The sequence below is a fragment of the Tinamus guttatus genome, unplaced genomic scaffold (genome assembly GCF_059628265.1).
Source record: "Tinamus guttatus ecotype Peru unplaced genomic scaffold, ASM5962826v1 Tinamus_guttatus_pri_ptg000749l, whole genome shotgun sequence".
NCBI lineage: Eukaryota > Metazoa > Chordata > Aves > Tinamiformes > Tinamidae > Tinamus > Tinamus guttatus.
In genome coordinates, this window is record NW_028289283.1 from 549,340 (window position 1) to 562,700 (window position 13,361).

Here is a 13,361-nt window from a genome sequence, read left to right on the forward strand (position 1 = left end):
TTCCATCAATAAAGGGCAGCCCCCATGCTGCTGCAGCAGACTCTGTAGCTGCAGTCATCTCTCTGGTCCAGCATGCCCTCTCCCCAGGAGCTCTTTTCTTACAAAAAACTGTTTTCAGCCAGAGAAATCCTGAGCAGTGCTCAGAGCCCCTGTCACCGTGTTGCTGCCGCCTTGTTGCGCACTCGAACACCCTGCACCCCACTTGCACACCAGCCCCCAGCCGGCTTCTTTCCAATACATCTGTCCCACTATCCAGCTCTGCTCTAAGGCCAGCCCTGTCTTTGCACACAGCCTCTGCCTGCATCTCCTGGAGCCTATTAGAAATGTATTTCCCTCAGCAACTGAAGGAGAAGCAGAACTGCATCCCCTCAGCTATCAGTTTTTATAATCAAAAATACTATAATCTCTGCAAGCAAAATGTCACCAGATTTTTTTGCTTGCATTTGGGTTTCCCTTATTCTTTTGTTTTTCCAGAGTGGTATCTTCAGAGCATGATTAAATGGATGAAATGGAATGTTTTCCATGTTAAATATTTATTAAAATCTCTGACATTTGAAAGCAAGATAATTCTATGCAGCGTGCAACTCAGTATGGATGTTTTCGAGAATAATGCAGAATAATTTGCTTTTTACTTAATAACAATTTTAAAAAATCAGATGTTATAAACTCTTGTAGCCCTGTAACTTGGGAGAACTCCACACTTGGTGCAAATCTGCACAACAGCACTTTTTAACTGGCTTGTTACCTCACCCCTGCGATAAGCACACAAACACCATTCCCCACAGATTCAGTGAAGAGGCAAGTTCTTCACATGTTCCCGCCAACTTACATCAATCTGGACACTTCAAATCGATCTGCAAATATACTGGGAGCTTCTGGCTCTGCACAGCCTCATCTTACACAACCAGATTGCGGCGTTTTGTTAATCCTCGTCGTCCTAACTCATGGATTATAGTTACCCTATCTAAGCCTATAGATACCCCTTCTAAGCCTAACTGTGCTTCAGTCCCCTTCCCTGGCTCTCTGTTATCTCAGCTACACAGTTACAGAACAACTGGGCGGAAGGCTTTGTAGTCTGCTTTGCAGGCCACTGCTTTGGCCAACACACGCTATTTGCCTTTAAGTATACAGACTGGACTAGTATGTGAGTGCTTTTTGTCTTCTGAATCCCCAAGCCCTTTTCCAGATGGAAAGAAAACATGCTTTGGGATACAGCAGGTGAACTCCAAATTTCATAGCTTGGGTAACAGCATCACTGTGCTTTGCAAATACTGAATTATTTGTCATCAGAAAATTAGAAGTGTCACTGTAAAACTTAGTATCTTCTCCGCATTGCATTTTCTGAAGGATATCACATGGCGAAACATGGAGTAGATAAAGTCACCATATAAATCTGATGCAAAATTCTTTGTGAAGGCACTGAACATTTTATTTTTCCCTTCAGGATTACAGTGCCTGTGTTTAGGGACTGACCCTGTGCTCACCGTGCCAAGCACTTATCCGGTTTGTCATCCATGCTCACGCTCTGATGTGTCCTCCTCACGGGATGCCAGAAACTCGGCCTGAGGGCTCTCAACTCTCTCCTTTTGTGTTGTTTTCTTTAGCTAGACACAGGACTTAAGGATCTACGAAATTCTGCTTTTGGAATTTTCATAGTGGGCCTCATTTTCCCTACAACTGCTCCTGCAAACCCATTCTCCAGATGATCACAAAATCATAGAATCACTATGGTTGGAAAAGACCTTCAAGATGGGTCCAACTGTAAGTCCTCAACACCCTGCCAGTTAAACGATGTCCCTAAGCGCCTCATCTACGCATTTCTTCTTCAACACTGCCAGGGACAGTGAGCCCACCACTTTCCTGGGCAGCCTATTCCAATGCTTGACTACTCTTTCCATGCAGAAATTCCTCCTAATATTTAATCTGAACCTCCCCTGGTGCAACTTGAGGCCATTTCCTCTTGTTCTATCCGTAGTTATTCTGGAGAAGAGATCGATCCTCGCCTCACTGCAACCTCCTTAGGACTTTCTCCTCTGCACTTCCTGGTGGCGTTTACATATTTACCATTCTGCATCTCAACTCCTGTCTTCTCAGGCTGAAGCTGCACAAGTAGGAAAGTTGGCCCCATACATGTAAGCATGTTCAGCAAGAAAAAAATGCTAACAATCCCACATGACTGGCCACTGATTTGTCTTTTTGCTTTGTTTTTGGTGGAGCTCTGGGGAATTGGCATAAAGCAGTGACAAATGGATCTCTTGGCTCGCATGGTAAAGCTGCAGCTCCAGCTTGAGTGATGAGCCCTAGGTATTACAGCGATTGCCTTCCACAACGTGTCCTCAGGGTGCTTCTTCAGCACTAGCAATTATCTCTGCTAACGATTTGCAGGGAAGCTTGCTGGACTTCTTGGACCCAGTTCAGCCCAAACATCAGTTCCAGTGGCTCTCAGCCCATTTAAATGAAGCCTGAGGGGTTTTTTTGCCCGTGATTTACAGTGTGTGATGCTTGGACAAAAGAGAATTGTAGTTGTGGCTTTTAAAAAATATTTTCACTCTTGAAAGAAGCCTGATTGACAAAGAATATGAGCCATTGACTAGCACACCAGATTTTATGAAGAACACTCTAAATATGCAAATTTATGGGAGGGGAAGCAATATTCTTACTCCTATTTAGGATGGTTTTGATAGACAGAAATAATTCTCTTGTCACTTGTTACCGAGAAGAATTATTAATTTTGCTTTGTCTGTAGAAAGGCAGAAGGCAGCAATCATGTTACAAAGTAGGCTGCACAAATTGGTTGACTTTCAGTGCCTCCTCCCCATCACATCTCATACCGAAGAAAAGATTTCTTAATGGTGCCGCGTTCCGTTAGAACAGCAGCACAACACAGTTTTAATTGACACATACTGTGTCTTAGGAAAATAACAGGCAAACTCCCTGACCATTCAATTACCATATAAATAAGAATGCGCATATATCTCCTCGTACATCAGCATCCTGCTTTTTTTTTTCGACTTTTGATTGTTGATGAAAATATGTTAATGGGTAAAAGCAGCTTTTCATTTGAATAATGACTTAATGCTTCTGTGAATTTCAGATGGTGGATTAAACCCTTTCTTTAAAAGTTTGCAATTTCCCTATAGTTCACCAGCTGCCTTTGCTCAAGAAAAAAAAAAGAAAAGAAAAAGGCAAATGGGAGATTTTGAACCTCAGCACCTGCTAGAGTGCTATGAGGTTTGTAAATCTGCTTGGGGAAACGAAGCCTGCAAGGCCTCGGCTGCCTTTTGTTCGGAGAGCCTCGGTGATGGGAGTGAGGGAAAAGGCCAGGGAGGTGTTTTATGCTCTAGCCCAGGCTGGCCAGAACAGTGAGGCCTACAGCAATGGCTTGTGTACAGACAGATGCTTTGGGTGCTGGCTATCAAGTTTGCTTCAGCCCAGCTCAGAAAGCAGTAACCCCAGTGGGAATGGCAGTGGTGCTGGGCAGCAGCACTCACGCCTACTGCAGGGCACGTGCACTGGGCTGCAGCTGTGCAGCTCAACAGGCAGCCCGCAGCTACTGCTCCGTTTCAGCAGGGAAGCTCAAACTCGCGACGCTCACACAGGTACTGCTGCTCAAGCACGCCTCCGTGCTGCTCACGTTCCCGTTGTAGGATAAAAAAAACAAGGTGATATCATGTCCCCCGCACCTCAGTTCAGAAAGAATTCAGGACACAGGGCTGTCCTTGGAGCGGGCGTTCAATTTAAACTGATGGCTGAAATTGCAACCTGTTCTGAATCAGCTGCTAAAAACTTAGCTTCCACTAGGTGGGAGGCTCTTCTTTCTGCTTGCTCCTCATCTCTTCCGGCTGCTCAACAAGGCGCAGGGCTGACAGCAGCCGTGCTCTGGCTCTGCATGGAAGAGCACTTATATTGCACAATTCATTCCTACAGGGACCATCTTCCCAGTCCCCTTTTCCACAGGTGTACTTAGCACATCTCTCCGAAAAATCCAACCTGTTAATTATGATCTCCGAGTCACGTCCATGCTCAGACTGAAAGCAGGAAAAGCCTCCTGATCTTCACAACAGTGAGGTCTCTTGTTCCCAAGGGAATTTCACAAAGTATCTATGCTTTTCTATCCCGTTTGCTGCAGAACAGGAATCTACATCCACTCGTCCTGCTACATGGGAAAATGATCTATGTTGTGCTATAAGCTTGGAATGGTGCAAATAAAGGTAGGTGTAAATAGGTATCTTTGTTCCTAATTGCTGCTTGTGGCCATTATGCTTCTCTCTTAAGGCCCGTTATTGCAAAGACCATGCTAGAACATAAGGACCTATTTCATTAGTTTAGAAGGGGTTCCCCTGGCAGAAGGGTGAAATTCACCTTACCCATCATCTTGGTCAAATAGAAAAAAATAAGTAGGTTTCAAGCAAGCATGATACAGATTTAAAAATCATATTTTAAAATATTTCAGTTTTTGTTCCTTTTACATACCATCTGCATTTTTGATCCACAGAGAGCACACGTGGATTCCTAATTTCATACATCAATTTTTAAAAGCAAAAAGACAGTGTTCCATTATAGAGTACACAGAAGTTGAGCATAATAGATACAAGACAGCAGCAGCCATATGGAACATGAATAGGGCTGCCTTGCTTTGCTGTCCATTAGCATCTTGCTCTTGTTCCATATGGTGGTGAGCTCTGTTTACATGACTTTGATGTCTAGGCATCTATGTTATTGGAGCTGTTAGCCAATTAATAAAAATCTACTGCCATATGTGCTGATTCTACAGTAAGTTGTTTGATTTGCAGTGGAAACTGATTTGGGAAGATCTCTGTTCTAAACTTTAGTCTGTCTGATCACACTTCGCATGGAGACAGCGCGCACAGTCGTACTTAAGAGTTTGTGCTTATTAGAGGGGGAGCTATAAACTGGTGCAAAACTCTTGGTAGCAGTTTGGACCCAGTCAGTTCACAACCTGAAACAAGCCAGTGAGGTCTCACGGTCCACGATTTGGCAACAAATTCTGATTAATGAGCGCCATGTCAGAAAGCAATGTTTAAATCATCAGCTTAGATGTAATTCAGAGAGGTGTTAAAAGAAAGGAAAGGTGTAAAGATGAGGTGTTGAGAAGCTCATGAAGAGCTTTCTGGACAAGGACTGGTGAAATGGATAAAAAAAGACCTTGGTTTAAGGTTATTCATCAGTTGTTGATACATTTAGAAAGGGATACACAACCTCGCACTTTGGTTGAAGACCAGGTTTTTATTCTTGAAAGCTTTCTGAAAGACAGATTTTGTCCTGTCTTTCCACTAGGAAGTATCCATGTTTGGGGCAGGGTGAATCCCCGCCCAGGTCACGTAAATCACTGCTGGGGGCCAAGGCATGTCCTCATGTGTGACTTCAGAGAGGCTATTTCTCAGAAAAATGTACATATGGCATCCTTCTCCACGGATCTCTACTGATCTCTGTCCTCCAGGAACTGCCAGCCTGGCTCATTTTGCCTTGTGTTTTCATTATCTCCTAAAACAACAAATGTATTCTGTAAGTGGCAGCTCAACACCACTTGTTCTGTGTCATGGAACAGTTCTCTTGCACTGCTATTCTGTGCCTCATAATAAACTTTGTTTTGCCAGAGTAAAAATGTTTTGCTGATACACTCTGTGACGCTAACTCAGCAAATGAGGGTCTAGCCCATATTAATTTCCTTTACAAGGGAATGACTTTAAAGGAGCCTGTGGATTCACTGGATTGCTGTTACCCTAGCTCACTAACAGTAATTACCATGGAATTTCCTGTCTGAGGAAATCCAGCTGGGAGTTCATAAACATGCAGGAAGGCAAATGAGGAGGAGAAACAAAAATCAAACAGCTCTTCAGTCACTTGAATCTTGCTTTTGAATCACAGCTTTTTTTCTGCATGCTATTCCATTCGGTAGCAATGAAAGGCTCTGACAAGTTGCATGAATGGGGGAAGCATTAAAGAAACAAAAGAAGAAAACAAGCAATTCTGTTTTACTGACACATATATTATTTTTACTACAAGTGGTATAACATGAAGTTCTCCTTGCTTTTTATCTCAGGTTTCTGCTTTATTATTCATACAGTAGTACTGCAGTGCTATTTCAGAAATTACAGACACATTCCAAGAGGTGGTTCCATTCAATCTGTGTATGTACACTGCACTACTGGTAACCGACACATTATGCCTTACACTATATAAACACACTGTATAAAGCCATCCCTAAAGAAGTTGTTCATTCAGACAGGGAAAAGGACCTAGAGCGACTGAGGTATGACAGGGAAGAGCTTCATGCCACAAGAGGGATATGGAGGTACAAAAGTCCAGCCAAAAATCTGGAGTTGTCTTCCTTCCTTCCCCCTTGTGCTACTGCTGTAAGGAATTAAATGTCATTCTTGGCTAGGATAATGCCTGGAGGAAGGAAACCTGGAATCTCCTACTAACTAGGAGCTAATTAGGAAAGTCCATGGAAGAAGATCTCTCTTGGAGTACGCTAACATTACAGAAAGCGCTCTCTGGGTACTGTAAATCAGTCTGATACGTCTTTCACTCATTCACTTCATGTCTTTTTTTTTTTAGATGGTGGTTCGCTGCATTTGGACACAAGTAAAATAAAATTTTGATTTTAAGTACTAATAAGGTTTTAAATACATTCGCTGGATGTGTTAGTAAAAAGGAAACTGCAAGCATTGTTCTTCAGTTGCTCTTTTGTGGTTGGGCATAAAGTACCAGCACAATAAAAATACAAATATAATGCAGTGCATTTGAGATGGAAAAGTCATGCACAGCAGTGTCAGAGCATTGAAGTTATGTACATAAAATCACAAAGGCATGAATGTGAGCAAAGCTGGAAACTAGGCAATCCATACACACAGTTTTGCAAAAGAAACCTTTGAAACACTCTTTGAAGTGATAAATAAATGAATATATAATATTTGGCTTTTTCAGACTGATGACTAAGCCCCAAATCAACAACAGGCATGCTGTATTTTAATTTGAGGTCAGACTTAGTGACCACAGCAGCCCAGAAAAGATACAGAAAAGTCTGGAGACTTTTATGGCAGATCTGTACTCGGTGCCAAAAAAAAAGGTGATCCAATAATTTAAAAAAAAAAAAAACAGGGATCCAAGAAAAAAGGGGATCATCCTAGCAGAAAAAAAAGGAGTGATCCAAGCAAAAGAAAAGGGTGATCCAAGCAATCGCAGGCTCTTTTATCTGACGTCATTAGTACACAGTGCTTTAGAACAAATGCTGAAGGAAAAACTAATTAAAATGAGAAGGTAAACAGAAAGCTGGTTAAAATGCAGTAGGGCTTCACCAAGGATAGAAAATGCCACACTAAGCCAGTATCTTTCTCTGATAATTCTTTTTTTCTTTTTTTTCCCAGGCAATGAAAATGTGGTAGATCAAATCTATCTGGACTTCAATAAAGCATTTGAGAGCATGCCATGTGAGAAAATATTAATTAAGATGGAGAGATGTGAATGAATGCAAGAAATGAGAAGGACAAAAGCATGTGCTGGAAGGGCAAAAAGCCTGGATGGAAGGCGGCTGCCAACGCAGTTCCTCAGGGGCTGACCCCGGCTCCAATCTTAGTTGACATTTCTATTAGTGACCTTGGCACAAAACCCACGAGTCCGGTAACAAAACAGGCCAAGGACGTAAACCTAAGATCTGTTGCGGTGACAGGAAAGGCCTGGAATACCCTAGGGGAAGAACTGGACAAGCCTGCTGACAAGAGAGTGAGAAAGAGTATGAGATTCAAGGGGAGAAAGGCCAAGATGTGCAGGGAGCAGAAACTCCCGTTAACCTCAACGACGCCGGGGCCAGGCGGGGACACGCTCGTGCCACGCGCTCGGTGAAACAAACGCCTCGCCAGGGCCGCCCCCACGCCTCGCGGCGCCGCCTTTCCCGCGTGGGAAGCGAAAGCGAAAGCGCGCCCCAACGCTCCCTAACGGCGCCAACGGTCGCCAACGGCCGCGCCCCGCCCCTGCCCGCAGGTGAGCGGCGGCCCGGGGGCAGCGCGGGCTCCGCCCGCCCCGCCCGGCCCCGCGGAGCCCGCGCTGCCCCCAGCGTCGCTGTTGCCGCTGCCGCCGGGCCAGGTACGTGCGGGGGCGGAGCGGGGCTGCCGCTGCCGCTGCCCCCGGGGACTTAACGGAGTCGCGGGTGTTTTACGGCGGGTGTTTTACTGCAGCGAGTCGGTTCTGAGGTTTTTTTTTTTTTTTTTTTTTTTTTTTTTTTTTTTTTTTTTTTTTTTTTTTTTTTAAATAGCGGCGCGCGTGGCTCGGCGAGGTGGGTTTGGCGCGTTGGCAGCGCGTGGAGGAGTGGGTGAGGTGGAGTGGTTGGCAGGTGGGCTTCATTGCTCGCCCTGAGCACAGAGCCCTCGGGTCCCAAGGTTGTGTTTTAGCTGCTGACGTTTTCAGGGCGTTTTCTAAGGGCGTTAGGTTTTTTCGTTAAAACTTGAAAGGCTCTTGTGCGTGATCTGTGGCTGTGGGACTCCTGCAGTCTCTAGTGACCAATAGATACAGCAGTTTCCCTTGGGGGAAGGGGACACAGCGGTGAGGGTGGCAGCCGGGAAGTGCCTTTGGGAACCTGTTCCACTCCTTAGCTGCTGTTTGCATTCCTGGAATACCTTCCGTGCAAACAGTCCTCTGCCTGAAATTCACAGTCCCAGAAGTCACCCAAGGCTCAAACCTTTTAAGGCATTAAGGCACAGATTTTAGGGCTGAGCCTCTCCTCACACTGCGATTTACACAGTTCACTAAAATTTTTTGGGGGAAAGGTGTCCACAGGGAGAAGTCTTTCCCAATATGTTAAGATTAACAGAGTGTGGAACCAGCAAACTGCTCTCCTTTAGGCTATATGTTGTGATGATTATCTTGATTATTATTTTTCATTTATTATTTTTTCAACACAGATGTGGCATTGTCCACTGCTTGTCCTTGAAAGTAGGAGCCTTCATTCTTCAACAAAGCCCTTTTCCAAGGAGGGCAACCTTTGCCTCTGTAAGGCGTGTCGGGATCTAAGCCCGTTTTTGCCTCTGACTTGTATAACCCTTGATAAGCTGCCTAAAAAACAGCATGCCACTTTATTCCCAATTTCAGTAGTTTGCCATAGAGGGCTTGGAATAGAATTAAGAGAGACAGTGATTGAGTCTGTAACTGAAAAACTGCTTTCTACACAGTCCTTTTTACACAAAGTCTTTTTTTTTTACACAAATAAGTATCTTATTCTAGGACTTTCAGACAAAAATATGCAGTATTGGAAAGTGGAACCAACTTTAATAAGCGTAATGGAACTGACTTCCTAGTGTTGTTTTCCTCACTGTTAGAACAGGAATTCAAAAATAAACAAGCACAATGATAAGTGAACTTTTTTTTAAAGCTCCCCTGTTCTGAATAAATGTTTAATAATAATATGGCTGAAGAAGTGTGTAGGCAGCATTTTCATGCTTCCTTTATGAACTCTTAAGTTGATCTTAAGTGTTTAGAGACAACCATGAAATCATTGTGTGTTTGAGCTGCATGAATTTATTCATGGTCAAGGCTACATGCTGATGTCAGTTTTTATTGGTTATCTCACTTTTAAGTTAGTGGCTTTATCAGTTAAATTGTTCACAGTCAAAACTGACTTTGATGGGAAGGATTTGTGCACAGTATAGGTCTAAGCGCTTGTGCTGTCTGAATTGTCTGCTATTGTTTCGCAGGCATTGCATTATCGAAATTATATGGCCTGGTTTATTTAAAAACAGTTGTAAATTCAGTTAAAATTACAAATATATTCATATTTTTAAATGAAACTTAGCAGAACACGATATGTTTAGGTTAAGGATAGCCATTCTCCTGACCGCATAAACTGCAATTCCAAATTTTGTTGAGGCAAGAGATGCGGTGTGTCCCTCTGAGGTGGAAATTATGGAGTGCAGGCACAGGTTGCTACTCAAGGCAAGGCCGCATAGCAAAGCCACTCAGGAGTGACTGCTTACCTTTAGTCTCAGTAGTTTTTGCTGTTCACTGTATTCACAGTGTTTTTTAAATAAGTATTTTTAATGGCCTTCGAATGTGTTGGTGAAAGTACTGATTAAAGGAATTACTTGAGACCTCAATGTGTAAAACCAAAAGGGAATGAAGGTAAAAAGTAATTGTAAAGAAACAGTGGCAAGACCTTTATATTCTAGCAACACTGCTGGGTGTTACTATTAATAAGGTGCAAATTCTGTTGTGCATAGATGCTTTTCAAGCCTGACAGCTTAAAAACTAACAACTCGGTACCTTTTCAAGGAGACAATTATCAGAAAAGCTTTCCTTGTGTCAATGAGAAACTGGCAGGTACTATTACCAGAAATACTAAAGAATGGCTTAGTCGCACCATGAAATTTTCCCTGACCCAGACTAAAGTAAACTGTGTTATTATAAATTATGAGGCATTTTTAAAAGAAAACTAAATATAATTATAGGCTTGTAATACCTAGTTTAAGAAACAACAACATTCGAAGGAGGAAAAAATAAAGTAGAAGTGCTTTTCTGCTTCTGCCAGAAGTCTTTTGTTCATAGTTCCTGAATCTTTCATTCTTTATTACTGGATTCATTTTATGATACTGATGCAATCCATATTCCTTGAGAGTTTATCTCTTCCTCCTGTGCCTTCTGTCTTTTGGAGGCATAATCTTTGATCTATGATGACAATAATTTTTGCAGCATATGCAGACAAAGACTGCAGATGGGGAATAAGTAGCATGAACTGATGAACATATAAGAAATAACAGTCCTCTAATCATGCAAATAAAAGGTGTGGGGGGTCGTACCTCAGTTGCATAAGAAATTGCGAATCCTGTGAGTGCTGCCACTTATTTCAACAGGAGCTGCAGGCGCCTCTTGGAATCCAAGGCTACGTGTCCCAATTCAAGCTTTCAGAATGAGAGGCCAGTACTGAATTGGAGCTGATATTTTGAGTTTTACTTTGACTAGTGGTTATATGCAAAAGTGTTCCTCAAAACTGTATTTTTATGGTATTCCAAAAGCAAGTTAATGTATTTGTTTTTACCTTTCAGGGAGTATGGCAGATCTGCCAGTCATACGGAGTGGGCTAGGATGAGCTCTTCTGAGGGAAACGCTCAGTTGGTCTCGTTGCATGTTATCCCTAGGCAAACTCATAGGTAGTATTAAAATAATCTATGGGAAGAGTTTGGTTTAATGACTTACCTATCCTATGGGAAACTGTTCACAGAGGGAAATGTAGAATCCACACATTTGATATTAGCTCTGAGGCCATGTATTCCTCTTCTGTGTACAAGCTGTACCTTCTTGACAGTATGGCAAGAGAGAAAGAAAAACATGTTTTCGGTAGAGATGAACAATTCTCCTGCAGTGCTCTTAAATCACTGAAGATTTAAGAGCTGTGGCTAGGAATTCCATGGAAAGAGAAAATCCTCTTTTGAGCCTGTAGTTACAAATGTGGCTTCACACGTACACATATGGACCTAATGTATTGTTGAGGTAAGCCTATCTCTGGCATAGGCAACAACTGGAGTGCTAGATATTGGAACCTTTTTGGTCGTCTTGTAACGAACTCTATGACTTTGTGTCTGTATATAAAATTTTAATTAAAAAAAAAAACCTCTACCATGGTAGTTCTATTATAAGACATCAAGGCTGAATCTTAAGGTTAACCACACAAACTCTTGCCTTTTGATTGGAATAACTGGTAGCAGTTGTAGGTTGCTCTTTCTGAGACTCTGAGGTATAAGAAATGGTGAGACAGAATTAATCTTGGGTTTCAGTTCAGGCTGCTTTAGTGGGCACGGATTTTCTGCTTATTATCACTAGTTGGGATTCATTCAGCTCCTCTCCTATCTCATCTCTCCTCTCTTATCTTGTTCAAATCCCATTTCTTTCACTTATCCTTCTCGGTAGCCCTTCCTGAACTCTGGTCTTAATTGCATGCTTCTTTTGACATTAAAAAAAATTCAGCCCACAAATCAAGTTGTGAAGAGCTGAAAATAAGGTCTTAGACTTGAAAGTTTCAGGGTAGCCTTAATGATACCAACCAGGCTATGATACTAGTCTTGTCCATAGTAAAGAAAATCCCCAGCAGTGTAACTCCATTGCCCTTCAGTGATGTCTGCCTTAAGGGCTGTTTCTTTGATTTGCTCATTCTCAAGATATCTTTTATTCTTTTTCTTATGCTAATATATCCTGGGGATAACTTTTAACTGTAAATTCTCATTGAAGAGTACAGCTAACACTTTATGTATGCTCTGCAGTGCTTGTATCTCACTAAATTTTTCTAACTTTGAAATTAACACCCCTGGAGACTTTGGGTTTCCTTTTCTACATCTACTAACCCGTGCTAACATCAGGGAAGGCGGTATCATTGCGATAACATCGTAGGATTATGCTTATAAGCTGCACATCAGAGCTTCGCATGGAAAATTGACCAGGAACCCTCCCAGGGGAGGGAGTTGTTCATCCTCACCACAATTTTCTAAACCACATGAAAATGTTTAGTTACTCTGTCTAAACAGTGACATACAGTGGCAGAGTAATGCAATGAGGGTAACATACAGTAAGTTGCAACATATATCAGTTTCCCATGAATATATTAAGATATGATTTTTAAACTATTTCTTAAGCCTCATGATTATTATTAGATTTTTTTTTTACCCTCTTTATAGAGTTCATGGGTATGTGAGCACCTACTTAGTAGCCCTCTGTGAGGATGCAGCCATGGATGCCTACATGGATGCTACATCCTGCAATACCTAATCGTAGCTGTTATTCCATAGCTAAGAAGAACTAGAGAAAATTCTGAGCATCAGATGGCTAAATGCATTTTTATTTATAAAAAACCATTGAATTATTAAAGAAGAATACATAGCCTGCCATAGAAGAAATTGAAAAGACTAAGATGTTTTCTGCCACAGACTTTCCACATCCATCTTTTCATTTATCATGCAGAATTTTATCTGATGTTTGAGTCAGAAAAAAGCACAAAAGTGTATGTTTTGTTTACCGTATACACAGTCTTTAATACACTTACACATACTACACAGGTAGCTTAAATGAAGTGAAATAATGAGAGAGAAATTTGGCAGGTTCCCTCCAAAGCGGGTTTGAACAGAGTCTGTGCAATAAAACCTCATCTCTGTAGGTTCAGAAAATACTGAAATTCCTAGCAACATCTGCACATTTAGGGCTGCCTTGGACAGGGAATAACCCACCATGCTCGAAGTTTTATTTCTTTGTTCAAATATACAGCGCATATTCTTGGGTATGATGCTTATTGTTGCCTATCAGATGAAATATGAATGAAAATGTGAGGTTTTCGTTGGGAAATAATTTTTCTTTGTGCATGCACG